At 36.2% G+C, this 13,803-nt stretch overlaps 1 protein-coding gene across 9 annotated transcripts in view; it reads right to left on the reverse strand.

Moving 5' to 3' along the window:
• The window catches only part of ZNF385D (zinc finger protein 385D), a 410,794-nt gene that overhangs the window by 145,311 nt on the left and 251,680 nt on the right, over nucleotides 1-13,803 (reverse strand). The window lies entirely within an intron of this gene.

Genomic DNA, 13,803 nt, shown 5'->3' on the forward strand with positions numbered 1-13,803 from the left:
CATTTTTACATAGGACAGAAACAGCCTGAAACCCTCTCTAAATAAAAAAAAATATGATAAAGTCTCAAGTAATAGTACCTTTCCTGGACTGCTCTTCAGTCAGCCTGGCTATGTTGTGGTCCAAGCCACAACATAGTTTGTATATCAAGCTTGTGTATCAAGCCATCTTAAAATTTTGTAGCCCCTGTTCCAGGAACCAAACACAGAAAATGTTATAAAACATTTAAATGACATTTTAGAGAGAGCCATGCTTGCTCACAATCTCACTAGTCAAAATAGTTACTTCTAGCCCTATATAACTTAAAATTTCACATTGTGTCTATCAAAAATCAAATTAGGCATTCACTGATTTTACCCCCATAGTTATTAATGGTGTGTAACTCAGCATTTCTTGAACTAAGTAAATATATATTGAAACAGGCCTAGTATGAAAGCAACCCACCTCAAACATTTCAATTTGTTTTAGTCAAAGGCTATTTCTCATCTACCTTCTTTCTAAGGTGTTCTAAAAAATCAAGCCTTGGGCATAAGACACTAAAATTTATTCCACAGGGAAAAAAACTCTCAGCTATGTTTTATTTTATTTTTAAGGCTTTCTCTGTTGGAGTGGAAAAATAAAATAAAATTAACAAAATAACTTTGATTCTGTTGCATTACACAATTATTTGAGAGATACTAAAGGAAATGTGGGGCTTTTAAAGGCATTTCTACCAAGCCTTGTAACCATGATAAAATAGAACACAGTACCAAGAGGAGAAAAATTCCGGCGTACACTTTTCTGATAATTCATGTAGATCAGAAGGATCAGGATCTTGCAGATTCACAATTTTAAGACTATCTATTATAATTCCAGATGTTATTGAGTATGTTATATGTACATATGTGTGTATATATATATATGTATATGTATATATCTATGTATATATCTCTATATATGTGTGTATATATATAAGTATATATGTATTTGCTGTCATCCATGTTAAGCATTGCATTGCTTTGCTTCAATTATATGGAATGAAGACCTAATAAAATTCAACTTTTTTGCATCACAGCATTTGACATATTTCTAATATTTTTATTACTTTTTCAGATTAAAACAGAGAAGTAATGCCTAAATTTAGCCAGCAGGCTTTTATCTAATTGAATTTTGTGTCAAGTGTTTCAGGTAATTTCTCAATATGGGTTTATAACTTGAGATGAGCATGTCACCCCCTCTACAAAAACTAACACCTTTGAATTTTAATGAATTTGGGATTTCAATCTGATCAGAAGAACCTTACAAAACGTAAGAAGCAAGGAGGACAACACAAGAGCAAAGAGCCTTAACAGAACCATGTGTTGACAAGCTAGATCCCTCCTCCCATCCTCCCACTCCGCTGCTAAGGAGTGAAGAGAGCTTCACATACCGTAATCATCTTTGCTTTCCATAAGAGGTAATCTCACAATACATTTTCCACGAATGAAATTATATTAAACCAGTGAAGTGAGCCAACCGATTGTCAGATTGCTATAGAAATGAAAGGATTTGCTAAGCCACAGACAAACTTCAATCCTACAAATACTTTTGCACATACTTAACTATTCCAATCCCTCAAATCAGTGAAACAATGTCAGAAAAGTTAATTATTTTTTAAATCAGAAGTGCATGCAAGAGTGGGGTCCATCTCTTATTTGTGTGATTCCATCTGACTAAACATCTGACTAAACATTCCATAATAAGGAGTTTTAAACAAAGAGATCTGCTATTCTACTAAAAAGGAATTAAAAATTTACCAAGGGTTCTGAATTTGAAGGATTAATCAAAACCCCATATACACAACCCACATCACTATATACAAGAGAGTTTGCTTGTATAATCCAGAATTTGTCACTGTTTTCTTTAAAAACAAAACAAACGCACAAAGTACCAAGATACAGAAGAGAAATACATGATGAAACTATAAACAGCAGATGAAAATAAAGATACTCTAAGTATATTGCCAAATATGCAAGAAGATGCCCATCCCTTCTTTCTGACATTATTTTTAAAAAAATCAGAATTATCCCAGTGACAAGAAAATACTTCCTGTGACAAGATGATGCTTCATGTATCTGGAAATGGCATCGAAAAACTCCCATAACCTTACTAAAAAAAGACAGTGTGTTGAGAAGACAATGTGTCTCTATATGATTCCAGTGGCTTAAGGAGAGCTATACTGGGTATTAGTTTGAGCTGAAATACTAAAGGACAATTATTGCAGCATACTGAATCTGCTTAATTAGAAGTAGCAATTCAAGTAATGAGGCAATTTTGCATGCAAGCCTCTAAGAAACCTGAAACCAAACACAGCTTGCTTGTATAAGGGTTGCATTCCAGAGCCTAAGCTCAAGCCAATTTTACAGATCTGGAATTGCAACTCAACATAAATCACCTGATTCACAGCAGAATGTTTTGGGCGTGTTAACCTGAAACTCTGAGAAAATATCAGCAGTGTTGGCCAAACCATGACAAAATTCAAGATCTGTAGAATCTTCTTCAGCCTTAAAGTGCTGATGCTGGCACAGTTCTGTCGTCCACATTTCTGCATTAGGCTGGGACCTTACGGCTTCTGCTCCTCTAAAGTTGAGCACAGGATGTCTGTAGCTTCACAAATCTGTTGCCTTTGTTTCTGCTTTACAGAAAGACTTGATTTACTGTCTAAGGAAAGACTCCCCAAACCTGTATTTCTGGCTATTCTGTTTCACTTGGACTTGGGCAGTATATGTAATTTGTCTAAATATAGATAAAATTTAAAGGGAGTGATAGGATTTCTTTATTACACTCTGCAGACAGCTAAATACTTAAAGTACATTGACAAAACCTAGAGCACAGACAGCTGTTTCATGTTGGTATGTAGTTCTGTTTCTACCACATGGCAAAAAAATTTACATTTTATTTCTCACTTAACTGACGATTTAAGTTCACAGAAAGCATCAAATGAAGCAGGTGTTCAGCTACATGAGTATTTGCAGTTCTAAAAGTTGTGAAAGTAAAATAAATCTCTGTGTCCAAGGTCAAGCACGAACTCTATTAACAGAACTCTTATGAAGTTCTAGAGGTTGCCTGTAGCCTTGGGATTGCAGCAGGTATACAAAATAAAGCAATGCAGAGTTCATCTTTAGGTTGCTACACTGGGCACTTTTCAACATATTTATGTAGAGCATTGCCAAGACCATGCCTGGTCATGCTACTAAATAGGTAAAGTCAGACTACCAAGACTGATGGAACCCTAAGAACAGCAAAACAAGACTGAAAAAAAAAAATCAGTGTCTGACAGCCTGAAATAAATAGACCACTTGCTGAGAATTTGGTTCCCACAAAATATCCATTTCTTGCATTTATAAGGCCCTTCAGTGTTTCCCTACAACTTCGTCTGCAGATGTAAACAAGTTGGTTTTAGCCCAAATAAAAAAATAAAATTCAAAAAAAGTACAACTAGAAAGCCCCTTGTGTTAGGTTTACCACATCACATGATTTCAGGATTCCTTCTGCTCACTGAAAGCTAGGAAAAGTTGGCATGAGCTATTTCTTAGAGCTATCACACGCTGAAAAACTCATGTAAAGCAGTAAATGCCTATACACACCCAAGGGAACTAAAAACTCTTCAAATTTTTTTCATGGAAATTTATTTTTGAGAATATTTGCCTAATTTCATGGTTTTGCTCTAACAGCATGGGGAATGACCTCTTATTGGACACAATTTAGTACAAGATTTTATCTCTTTACCCCTAAAATTCATCATAAATTTCAAATTTGCTATATATTGTTATTTGGCCTTTTCACTTTCAAAGGTCAAACCAACTTTGTAATTACAAATTACAGTTTCCTTGTCACTAGAAACTATTACCCATATACAATTTTAATAGACGTCCATTCAGTAGCTCCAGACACACAACTGCAAATGTCAAAAATCCCGCAGACTAGAAATGAACTTCTCCCACATGCAGCTTTTTCTGGCTGAGCTACAAACCCACAGAAATGATAGCTTGATATGATTTGTGGTCAGAAACTTCAACAGAGCTGTATGAGATGATGCTCTAAGAAAAATGTTAAGCCTCCTCTGCTAGTGAGGGGGTGGGGGTGAGGGAGGTGGGGAAGATAAGAAACCCCAGACTTTTCTTATTGCTGCTCTTCTGCTTAACTAATGCAGTCTCTTAGCTGAAGGAGAATCACTACAAACTACTAAACTATTCAATGAATTGTCTTGATTTTTTTAATGATATTGCCAATAATGTGCCTTAATGAGGCAAAAAAGGAGTTCAACAAGGCATTGGAGTGGTGGCTCCCAGGAAAGTAAATAAAACTAAAATAAAAATAGGACTATTGTGAATTAAGAGTTTTTCTACAAACTTGTACGTATACTGGAAAGCTGGCAAGCCACCATCCTACACACATAGATGAATTCCTTGCAAATGTAAACCTAAGAGGGAATTATTTTAGGCATAGGAGTGCATAGAACTAAACAGTCCAGTTGACTCAAGAATGTCACATTATCCTTATTGGCATAAATGACTTGGTAGCAGAAATTAACAAGAACAATAACCACTGTACGTGTTTGAAGTAGAAAGCTGCATGCTAATCTTATAGAAAAGAAGTTTGTGGTGTTAAAACACTTCCTGGAAAAAAAAAAAAAGGTAACTTTCATTGCCTGATGATTCCGGAGCCTTTCTATGGAAACCATCAAAGCTGAGGTGGACAAGGGAATGATGGAGTCTAGCCCCACAGGTGTTCAGAGCTTCTCTAATACGATGAGACCTGCAGCACTGCATTCCCTCCTGCAGATGCATTTTCCCATAGGTGGGACACCCCACATGACGCCAATGCAATTGAAATTATCCAATCACCTAAGCTCATATTTCCATGATATTCATTGTCCCTTCTGGCAAAGGTACAGGGAATATCTATTTAAATAGAATCTGCAACCCAAACAGCTAAATCCTTCACTATCACTGGATCATGCTGCCTCCAGCCCAGACCCAATGCCCAACTGGCTGCCAGTTTGACTGCACTGCTGATGATCAGTTTTAAGATTTTTAAAGAGCATTTAACTTGCTTTTGAAATAAGTGGAGTCATTAAACACAACTGTCCCAAATTATTTGGCAGTTACCTTAATTAGAATAGGTCTAGTTTAATATTCTAGCACAGCTGAAACTCTTACTTTTCTGGGGGCCATGGAAGCTTCCCAGGATGTTAGGTCCAGTAAATGAAATTGAGTTCTAGCAAATCTGTTAGCACAGTCCAACACTTTCCACAGTTCATTACAAATAATAATTACTTTCTGAAACATTCTCCTTCCCCGTGAACAGATCTGACTCAGTAAAAACAGTATCAATGAGGAAAGCTCATTTTTTTCTGAAAGACCCTTGAACTTGCAAGAACTTTTTTTGATACCTGCTAGAGCTGCCATACTTATATTATACCAACAGTTTTCAAAAACTGTGCAATTTCTTTCAGACAAACCATCAATATTACCTTAACTAATTTACTACTACATTCAGCTCCCTACATTATTTACTAGAACAGAAAATGGCTACAGAGACAGAAAAACTTGCAAAACTGGAAATCTGTCCATCAAAGGCACCTCACAAAGATTTTTTTAAAAGATTGACTTATTCATGATGGCAAACATTCTCTGACAGCATTAACCATCTATTGCTGTGAGCATCTAGAAAGGACTAACAATTTATAATATCATGATTTCTTCTTATCTTTGTGATTTGGAAGGTATTAGTTCAACTGGAGTCTCTCAAACAGATATTTGATATAAAATATTCATAATTCATTTGACTATATACTGAGGTCAGATGGCAATATTTCTATTTGCAGATGAATCTAAAGTGAGCTTTGTATTGCTGAAAATGTGCTGGCATAGCTTTTAACATAAAAACTCTCCTATAATAAATTACAATAAAGTATCATGCAATTTTTATCTTTGTGAATGTTCCCGTGAAGAAACGTTCCTACTAGAAATGCACAAAAATCTTATACAAATCACATAAACATTGTTAGAAAAAAACTGAGGGATACTTTAAGAGTATTATTTGTTAATGTTTTTCAATGCTAAGTATCACTAAATACTGCCTATCTGAGACAGTTCTGATCTGTTTTTCATCCCTACACTGAATCTTTTGGATACAATTAGCTTTCTTTTTTTAAAAAATAGGGCAGGGGATAGTAATACATAAAAATAAATTAGTGTTCTATACATTTGCATTTTCTTCCTGAAATCTGTGTAGTTTTCTGGGTGTCACAGTGACATATAGCATCATCATTCATGGTCTTCAGGATATTAATTTCAGACTACTTTTTTTTTCTTCCCTGTCTGTTTATGATAGCATGTGATGACAATTCTGCTTCAAATTAATGGCAAAACAGAGCAGTTTTCTTTAGTCATCTTGGAGTGTTTGTGGAGGGTGACGCTGCCAGTACCATTTTGCTGCAGCACCAGCAGGCCACCCCACTTTACCTGCTGCCTGCCTTTCTCTGCCAGCAGAGTCTACACGCATTTCACACACTCTAAGTATTTTCACAATCACATTTTGATTGTATCTACAGTGCTAGAAAGATTTGTAGGGCTGCTTTGATTGTTTTTTAATGTGTTTTCAGCCTTTCTGTGTTTGCTTTTTGCATTCAGTAAGTTCATTCACGTGAAGGAACTCATCTGTGGAGACATTTGTGTAGTAATGTCCCTCTTTAGGGCCACTGATTCTTTCAGCCTTGAAAACCTGCATGTTTTCATGCAGGTAACCTATTGCATACATTATTAGAGTGTGTACAGCTAAATGCTAATACGGTTGGGGTACTAACTAGCATTTAGTAAGTAGGATTGCCAGCTATACCTATGTAGGAATATATATTTTATATTCTACAAAAATACTGCAAATGATTGGGAGGGAAAAAAAAAGAAAAAACAGAAAAAACCTATTAGGTGTTTATAAATATAATGAAATTTTTTACCTCAACCCAATTGAAAGAAAAAAAAAAAGAGCTGTTATTTTGAAACCTGCTTTAATGAAGAAATAATGGCAAGAGACAAATCATACCATGTAGACAAGTGCAATTTCTAAGTACTCAGGGCTACTAAGATTTAAGCCTAAGTATCTAAATGTGTTATTAGGAGGCTGTTGCAACTGCCCTAGCACTGCATGTGGAAAGGAGGACCAAACAACCAGTTTTACAAGGCAGACAGACTGTGGTCAGGATTGGCGAGACAAATGTTTGTAAATGATTACATCATGTCTTGAGTGCTGAAATCTTGTAAGGATACTAGAAATAATACAGTTCAGTGGCTTTATAGTACCCATGTTCATGTGGCTACCATGCCCTCAGTCAGAAGGAGACAAAAAGCAAAAGGATTTAAATATATCCTTACATATGCATACAAAATTTTTTATGGCCTGTTTGGCTTGTTCGAATTTGTCCTTTACAAACAGACATTGCAAAGTTAAATAGAAGATTATGTAAAGTTTGGCGTATGTCTGCAAAGCTATTACTTTTTTCTATGCTACCTAAAAGCAGACAAGTCATGCAACTTCCACTGTTGAAAAATTTGCTGCTTACAGCAGCACAAGTTACCAGCAATAATAGAAAAACAGAGAAACAGTGTGCTTGCTACATAATAGTCACATATCTGGCAAACTGAATGCACCTGTTACATTGCTGGTTTTGACAGGAGGTGAGTGGATTTGCTATCACAGGTAAATACCAGCAAGAAAAACCTAATTTGCTAAATATTGTACTATAGAGACAGTAGACCCTCAGGTCACTACTGAAAAATGACTTGGCTTAGCAAAAAGAGCACTGATATTCCTTGCAGTGCCAAGACCGCCTTCCTCTCCACCTGCTCCTTCCCTTTGCATTCACAGTTGCAGATCTGGTCAAGGTTCTGTGTTTTTTTGACTTGGTTTTCTGTGGGTTTTTTTTTTTTTCATTTAGTATTGATCCTTAGTGCAATGATGGGTAGCAATATTGGAAAACACAATCATTATCTCCCTCTATCTTCATAACTTACTACACTCCATAGTAAACAAACTGAGTAAACAAGGTCAACAAGAACAAAAGAAGCTGAGAAAATTTTCATTGCTTTCATTTGAAAGAATTGTCCATCTGCTTTTTCAATTACAGCATAAAGTAAACAAATGAGAGAACCACTATGAAGTAATACTCAAAGAGAAAATTAAGCCTAGCTTTCTTCTTTTGTTCTCAAGAAAGAAGTTTTAATATTCAGAGGAGGTTTTCTAGCATAAACCTGCTTTTTAGCTTCCATCTTGTCTTCTGATAGAGAGAATTGGGGAAGAGTCTGCTGGTTTGCATTGTAATACAGAAAACACATAAAACAGCACACAGTATAAATACTACCAGTATGAGCCAGAGCCCTTTGAGACCCTAAGCATATGCTAAAATTTCAAACAGCCATGCCCAGAGTTAGCAGACACAGTCAATCTCATTTTTGTATCTCCTGTAACTGCCTCAGAGATGAAGATACTATATATTATCAAACCCCAGGAGCTTTTCAAGCTTTACTTGAAAAGCAAGTGTTACATTATGGTTTTAAATTCTGAAACCTGGAGGGACTACAAAATAGAGTAAATTAGTTGGCTTGGTAAAAGACCTCATCTCATAGTGATGAAAGAATTTCTCATGATTTCCAAACAACTGGTTCAGACAGCTAGCAGAGGTATAAAAATATATAAATAGATTGATCTAACTCCACCTTTTTAAAAGAGATACAGGAAAGGAAATAAAGAAAAAAAGAGAAAAAAAACACAGAGGAAGAAAAAGTATTTTTGTTTACACACCAGATAAGGACTCAAGATGTCTTTCCAGTTTTTCAAACCCAAAGAAATTTATAATGGATATTATTTTAAGCACCAAAAGAGACAGAACTGTATTATCACACAATAATAATCACTGTATTCTTACCAAGAGGCAAGTATGTATAGTAATTGAATTTTCATAAGAGCCTCCCTTACAATTCCAATCTGAAATCATGGTTGTATTCTCATATTTTACATTTGACCCAGACCCTAGCCAATGACTTTAAGCTGTCATACCATGCTTAGGATTGCAGTAACTCTTTATGGTGAATATGTACACAGAAAAAAAAAATGTCTAAGAGGAACATGATCGTGAGCATGAGACTGATGAGCTGAAAGAAGTGGTCAACAAAATGAGCAAGAAGGTCTAAGCTTATGAGCATATGAGTCAGTAATGCAGCTTCGTGTATTAGATTTTTCACCCCTAAGTAGATTTCTCAAAGATGTGTTGCTAAAATAACTGAGCATACGGGCTGACCTACAGAATGTGGTGTTGCCATATAATGACTGAGCCCTACAATAGAGGAAAGCTTCTTTCCACTTTCATCCCCAGCAATTTAATTCAAGTGCAATCTTGGCCACTTCAAGCTTTGGTATTTCTCTCTTTTGCTGGATTTTCTCTGAATGTTACCAATCATCTATGTAATTTCAGCTGCAAAACTAATCTTAACAGTATATTACATGTAATATCTCCTTTTTAAAAATGGAAGCCCTTATGACCTCTATTGTATTTCAAGAACTTTTCATGATCTAATGGCAAATTGAAATATTTCCTTTTCCCAGTCCAAACATATTTCTCCTTTTACAAATAGCACCATGTTAGTGCAATGAGAAGCAAAATCTTTAAACGGTTTCCTGTAACCCGATTAACATTTTTGTAATTGCAAGAATTTCTAGAATTGCCACTAGCTTATAAAACAAAATCAAAATAACATGGAAGGATATTTGCACACAGGCACAGAGATGTATCAGCCATATGACTCTAATATAAATACAGTCAAAGGCTCTCATTATTTCAAAATACTTTGTAAAAATTTATGTGTTGCCTTTTAGAAAAAAAAAAAGAAAACGGACATATGCTATCACAATGAAAATTTTAAAAATCTCATTTCTTCTTAGTTTCATTTCTTAAGAGAAGAAAGACATTTGTTGGGAAGGAATGCAGGATTACACTCTACAATCATCCCAGTTAAAATATGCACAGACACACATTCACATGAGCACGTGAGCGCACACACACTTTGTTAAAGGAACTTCAGCTGAAGCAACTGTGATCTAATCTTCTCTAATGAAGCAGGAAGCCACTGATTCCAATTTGGGGTTTGGAGCAATTCTGCCACCCACAAGAAAAGCCACATATGGAATGACTTTTTTTTTTGTCTGTGAAATGGCAAAAGGACCTTTTATTTAAGACAAAATACTGGATATATTTTGAGGCATTTCAAATGAACAATTTCTGTAACAGAAACTAAAAGGGTGCAATCTAGCACAGAGCAGTTTCTGTAAGTTCAAACAGGAATTTTTTTTAATTGTTATTATGTATACATGCGTTAATGATTATTCAGTGCTTCAAGATATGAACTTCACTGCCCAGGAGGCTGTAATGGTCCAAATATAAACATCAGGCTCCTGCAGTTTTCAAGATCCTATACATTGGCTTGCTCAGCTGAATTCTTCTGTCACACACAGCATCCATTATATATTAACTACACTTTCTTATTGCAGATGGCTGATGATAAAACACAGTTAGTAATCCAGTATCTGTGCTTCTCAAAACGTTTTAAAAGAACAGCCTTATCAACACCGATTCATCCTGACTTAAATGAAAACAGAAACAGTACTAAAGGCCTCCACAGTGTCTAACCTGGAAGGAAATATAACCTCCTAAAAACAAACCAGTAACAACCAAATATTTTAATTGAAACAAAAAAAAACCACCCCTGTTTCAGCAGTTGGCCAGTTGGCTTGTACAATGTGTGTTTTCTTTAAAGAGGTGATGAGACTCGGGGCGTGGGGGGGGAAGTATTCTTTTTATTCCATGACTCATCCAGCATGAATCTCTTAAAGAAAGTGTTCCAGAAATAAAAAGTGATATTCAGAATAGTAGCATGTATGCAGATGAACTACTACATTCTGCAACATTAATTGAAAAACAAAACCCTAAAGATTAAAACAGCCACCATACAAACAGAAATGTTATGGCATTTTCAGGTAAAATTATTTGTTTTCTTCCCTTAATATGTAGTAATTTTCATGTCAATATATTAATTTCCTGTATAATATGAAACATTGAGAACGGAAGATACTTAAAACAGTAATAGGTTAAGAGGAGGCAGGGATGGAAGGGGGAAAAAGAAAGAAAAAGAAAGGTACAATATTCTCCTTTTTCCCTCTCCCTTTTCTTTGTAAATTCTAATTTTAGAATTTCTTTACGTTGTGCTTCTTCAGTAAGGCCAAAGTATGGGGGCAGTGATTTTTTTTTTTTTGGTGCAGGGGGTGAAGGATTCGCTTTGCACTCGGTTCCAGCCAGGCTCCTCGAGCCCTCAGGACCAGTGCTCACTGTCCCAGAACCGCAATATCACTGCGGCGCTCCCTCCGGCTCCACGGCCGTGCTGCGTGGAGCGGTGCAGGACACACAGCAGCAGCTCTGCCCCTTCCCCTGGCCAAGAGCACTTCCCACCTGCCCCAACCACACCAGCCACCCCAGCCCCAGGGGTGGCCACAGGGCCACTGCCCTCCAGGACAAGGCAGCTCCCCCGCTGCCAGGCCCGGGAAGGCGCAGTCATGGCGAGGTGGCCAAGCCAAGGTGACAGTGGCCAGTGGGGCCTTTTAAGGTAGAGGTGCAGCTCTGGCCACTAGCCACAGCAGAGCCCTCACGCTGAGCAGGACCAGGGGAGGCTGCCCCTCATCAGCACTGTGGCACTGAGAGCCACCCACCATTCCTCCTCTCGGAACGGCTGAGAATGCTCACAGCTGACTTTTATCTTATGCTAAATTGTTAACTTGGCGATAAATACAGGCAAAAGTTACTCTGAGGTACGTATGTATGTTCTTAAGTACAAAACGTCTCCGTATGATAACACTTAACAGAAATGTATTATTTTCATTGGCTTTTGGCTTACTCCATAAACACACTACATCATTTTGTAGGATTTTTATTACTATTATTATTACAATCCCATATTCCTATTCAACTTGAAATGATGAATGCAAAATCAATACAATAAGTAACAAATGTATCCACGGTGACAAAACAACAAACTCAAAAGCACAGCACGGTGAGTGAAAATTAGCAGTTCTTAAAACAACTACATCACAATTCAGTTGCATTGTAAAAGAACGGCTCATGCATTTAGAAGGGTTACAATGAGCTTAATTATTTCAAGGATCAGTTCAAAAAGTAAAATACACATAGTAGGATGTAAGATAAAGGTAGAATATCTTATTGGAGGATACAGCTTTAAAGAGAGAGAGAAACATGATGACAAATTCCTGAATTTAGCAACTTCTCTCTCTGATAGTTAAAAAAATTCCCTTCATCCATTAACACTTTCTCCATAACAATAATACTGTCAGAGGGTTAGGTCTTACTTTCCATAGTAATTTTCGGTATTTACTTCAACCTTAATGCTGCACATACACGTTGCCACTATGTCACCTCACATCAGCAGCAATTCAACAAGAAGGCCCAGAAAAGCAAACAAGATGCATAGAAACATACAGAAAAATGCTTTCCTTCTCTTCCCTTCCTATACTTATGTGGTCCAATGGTTGCACGTATGGATTAAAAAAAACCAACAAATCCAACTCCCCCAAAAAAACCTTGAGCATTCTTTATTAATATTTAAAGAAAAGTATATTTTTTTCCCTTAGGAAAAAGAAAATCCAATATTGTCTACGTGATGGCTGTAGCCATTTGAAATCAAAGTAGGTGCGCGATGCACGCAGTCAAGCTTTCATCTGGCTCAGTGCAATACTGCTTTGTGCAGTAACAGGGACAGGTGAGATTACAGATGTTCTTGCTTCTCACTGACAGTGCAAGAAAATACCCAAAAATAACAAGAAAATACCCAGAATAACCACAGGTAAATATTAACCCCCCTCCCCAGCTCAGGCAATCTTATGCAAAAGACAGGAACAAGAATGTTCATTTAAAACTTAATATTGAAGGAAACTTCAGACTGAACACAGCAGACAGAGAACCTGCCTAGCAGAAACTTTCAGCTCTGCTCTCAGTATGAAATTTCCTACAAAGCACAACACAGTTTTTTCCACTTAAAACTTGTGTTGTACCAGAAAACAAATAAGCATATGATATAGTGATTTTTATTTTTTCTAAGTTACACTAAAAAAAGTTTGATCATCATTACATGCTTCTGAAAATCACAGACAGGAAAAAAAAAATTAAAATTAAATACCATGCAGCTAACATATACCTAATACCCTAACTCTATAACTTCAGAAAACTGCAACTTCTAATCCCACACAAGAAAAACTGATTGTTAAAAAAAGTCAACCAACCAAAAAAACAATGTATCTTGCACTTGCAATGCTCTTAAAGGTGGAAAAATACTGGAAATAAATGAATAGCAAATTAACCTGGCTTTTTAAATTACTTAATCCAAATTACTCAAACCTAAAACCATACTAATTGCCTATTTTTCCTCAGTCTTTTGAAAGGTAGTAAACCTGAAATATTGAAAATTTATCTTTGAAAGGGTCACTGAACAGTTCTGACAACTCAGCCAATGAATATATTTTTTTCTGCTAGGACAGTTTACATATAAATATATCAGCTTTTATAATTGATGTATTTCACTGTTAAAGACAAATCACACACACTTACAGAGTCTTTAATTTTATGAAAATAAGAAGATAGTGCTTAGTCTGGCACAAAGCATAGTAATTTTGGACAGAGTTGAGAATATTATAGAAGTTCTTCCCTTAAAGCTTGAAGCGAACTCCTG

This window comes from Passer domesticus, chromosome 1, assembly GCF_036417665.1.
Source record: "Passer domesticus isolate bPasDom1 chromosome 1, bPasDom1.hap1, whole genome shotgun sequence".
NCBI classification, from domain to species: Eukaryota; Metazoa; Chordata; class Aves; order Passeriformes; family Passeridae; genus Passer; species Passer domesticus.